Below are 3,871 nucleotides of genomic sequence, written 5' to 3'. Positions count from 1 at the left end.
TTAAAGGATCCCCACATATCATATCAGTAAGTGTTTAAGAGAGAGGCTTGGGATTTAGGAATTCAAGGATGGGGGGTTATAGATTCTAAAGTATGAGAGAAGAGAACTGTAGGAAGATCTAGGCTGAGCTCTTTGGATCTGAAAATAGAATCAGTGAGGGGAAATTGTAGAATCTGAGAAAACACAAGAATTTGAACAAGGCATGAAATACATTAGGAAAAAGGAAAACCTGGGACAGATTTTAGGCACAAGTGCAGCCTCTCACACATCTCATCCACACATCCCCAATCTTTGCCCTTCTTTCACTCTGCCCCACATTCTAACACTTACACTCATGCCAACTCTAATTACTCAAGCTGGGCATTTTCCCATTTTTTGTGATTTTTGTTTGTTTGGTGGCTGGACTCTTGATCTTTGTTATCAGCACCACATTCTCCCAAGTGAACAAACCAGCCAGCCCTATTTCCCTGTTGTAAGAAGAACTTCAGTGTAGCAGAAACTTTGATAAACCCGTGTACAGATCTCCTTGCCTAGTTTGCTGCAGAAACCACAGAAGAAAAGGGAAAGTTTGTGTCCACCACACATACACACACACCCCCAAATTACTAACATTTTATTTAATAGATGGACAGATAGGCTAAAGGAACATGGGAATTTCTGGGGAATTAACTAGCAGGCACTGCAAGTGTAAATTGGCACAAGTATTAAGAAATGCACCTACCCTATGATACTGCTATTTTATTTCTCTATACACAGTACCGCAATTTTTCTGTGTAATACAATTCATTGAAACTCACAAATTAGTGTGGTGGATGAGAACAAACATCTTTTAATGGTTTGAAAGAAAATTACCACATCAATTATTTGTTTGTTAACACTTTTAAAATAAAATAGAGATATGGTATTTTCATATTTTAAAATGCATCTTTAAAAACTAATCATGAGTTGTATAACACCTATACCTGGCCGCTATCTAAATTTCTCCACTCTTGCCACAATGTCTCAGGTTTTTAGACCAAGTGTAGGGAACATGAAGGAAAATGGTCAGGGCCCCACAGATGTTCAGAATCTTGCCAAGCATTTGATTTAAATATGCACGTGTACCCAAGTCGTCCTTGGCTGCTGTCTAATGTGATTGCATATGGGCACCCAGCTGTCCTGGGTTACAGACCTAAGTATAAAGGACTAATGGCTCTGATACATGGTGCTTCTTGAGATGCTCTTGGAGGCCTCTAGGGCAGCTGCTCCTAGCTCTGAGTAAAGCCCATTAATTTTTTACCCATGGCTCCTAGGATCTTTTCCTATTACCGTGCATGTGAAGGGTTTGTGACTCAGTCTGTACAATGGTCTTGAGGAGTCTGTGAGCCCTAGCCCTAGCTTTACACCTAGCCATACAATTGGCATAGTCATGTAGCAATACAATTGGCTACATCGGCAGCAGTTTGACAATCACGCTGTTGGGTTAGGGTCAAAGCTGAGGTTATTGTCAGACTCCAGCTGGCATAGACAGTTGTAAAGCTATGCAACTGTACCAATTGTATTGCTTGGTGTGAGGAATATAGAGTAGTTTGGTCAGGCACCCTCATCTCAAGTCTGGTTGGGGGCAGTGCAGCACATTCTTTGTAAACAAGTTGTGTGTGGGTGGAGTGCACGCCCATGTTTGCTATTCTTACGTGTTCTTCAGTTTGTGAAGGAGTGACTGGATGGCAGAGTTCATATCTAAAAATACACCATGTTTCCTTTGCTGCAGTTCAGTTTTTCTTTGGACTTTGCCAGTAGCAGTGGAGTTTCTTTTTGGGACTGCCTAGCACTTAGATGTGTGTGTGCTGCATAAAGACTCTTCTTTCTTCAACCAAGGCTCCAAGGACCTTTTCTCCTGTTACCTAGCTCTTAAAACTGTGTGTGAAGGGTTTGGGATACAGTCTGCACAATGGACTTGAGGGGTCTGGGAGCTCCAGACCCAGCCCTAGCTCTACACTTGGCAATTCATAACTAAAGACAAAATGTTTCATTATTTTAATTATACTAAGTTTCCATTTGTATTGTCAGGGAAAGGGCTCACACCCTTCAAACCCATCATACAGACTGGGTCACCAGAACCCTCAGATGCCAGGCTGAGTCATAGACCCTTCACATATAGGTCCATGAGCTAGGTAATAGGAAAAGATCCTGGGAGACATTGGCAGATGACATGAACTAAGTCTTCAGCAGTAGCAGCAGCACCTTTCAGCAGCAGTAACAGCAGAAGCAGCAGTGGTAGTGGCCTCTCAGGGCATCCTAGGGACACTGGCAGCAACAGTCTCCAGCAGCAGTAGCAGCCTCCCTGTGGCCTTCCTGGCACATCACGGGGGTGGGGGGCCCTGTGGATCAGAGCCACTCATCCTTTATACTGAACCCATAATCCAGGACACCTGGGTGTCCGCCCACATCTACATCAGCCAATAACCAAGGAACACTGGGGGCACGTGCATATTTACATCAAATGTTCAGCAAGATTCTGAACATCTGACGGGTTCTCACCATTTTCCTTCACTTTCCCTACAAACCCCAACCAGACAATTACCATAGCTACAGCCCTAACCTGACACCAAAATTTAAGAAAAAAGTGAAAATTCCCCATAACTGTTACATGGGTAGAAACCAGTCTTGATCCAAGAAGGCCTGGCCTTTTGGTAACAGGACTTATAGCTGTGAAAATAAACAAAATTTTCTTATTTGGTTCCTAAAGGAGGGCCCCAGAATCTTCTGGGAATGTAGTCTGGCTGACCATTGACTTCACTGGCACAGGACTATAGAAAAAGCTTTTTGATGTTTCTTCTGCGCATGTGCAGCCTCCCTCTCTTCACCATCTGGGAAATGTAGTTCTGCCTTTCAGTGACGTCACCAGCACAGGACTAGGAGAAGGGCTGCTCCGGGTTTCTTCTGCGCATGCACTGCCCACCCAGTCCGCCATCTTTTTTCTGGTTCTTTCCACCCTAGTGCTGTCCTCTCGCTGTTCCTCAGATTCTGTGATTAAATTCTGCATCTGTGAGAGTGGGTGCGAGGGTGAAAGAGGCCGCCCTCGGCGGCCCTGGGGAGCGGGAAGGGTGAGGTGTGTGCAGACTGTTACTCTGTGGCGGTTGTGTTGTGGGGATTCTCGGTGTCTCTTCAGGTCAAGTTTCTGGTCCCTCCTGCCCTGTGTGGTCTGCCCAGCACTCCTGGCCTGAGTTTACAGACTTTGATATAAGACCCAGTTTTCAGGGACAGTGACTTCTAGGAGGGACATTGGAGCATGGGATGACATTCCGGTTTTCTTTGGGGTACAGGAGCTGTGACAGAGTTTGAAGGAGGGTGCCCTATGGATATGAATAGGAATCCCACCTGGGAGAACATCACTGTGGCCTGAACCCTCTCAGGACTGCGTCAGGGCAAAGGCAAAGGAGTCCCAGAAAGGCGCAGCTTTCACAGCCCACGCAGTTATTCAGTCTAGTGCTTACAGTGCACAGGAGTTGGACGACGATACCGCATTCAGGAGCTACCTGACGCTGGGTGATATTGGGAGGTTTAGGCCAACTTTCAAAAGGGAGAGTGAGTTTGAGAAGAATAGGCAAAGACCTAGGAAATCTCACTCGCTGAAAGGGATTTTTGAAGGTGTTCTGATGGGTGCAGGAATAACCTGTCCCAGCTGAGAGGATCTGTCTGCAGTGCTCTCTGAACACACTCCCATTCCTTCAATTTTCCCTCATTGTTCCTAGTGTCTGAGCTCTCACCAATTTTGGCATCTAGAGACGTGCTGATGGTGTTGTATCTTCACAGTTTCTTTCTGGTAGTTCAAGAATGGTTTCCCGGGTGTTTCTACCTTGGAAGAAAAGTGACAACAATTGGATATGAG

Source organism: Galeopterus variegatus, unplaced genomic scaffold, assembly GCF_000696425.1.
Source record: "Galeopterus variegatus unplaced genomic scaffold, G_variegatus-3.0.2 Scaffold8851, whole genome shotgun sequence".
NCBI classification, from domain to species: Eukaryota; Metazoa; Chordata; class Mammalia; order Dermoptera; family Cynocephalidae; genus Galeopterus; species Galeopterus variegatus.
The sequence above is the reverse complement of the archived record's forward strand: the minus strand, read 5'-3'. Positions refer to the sequence as shown.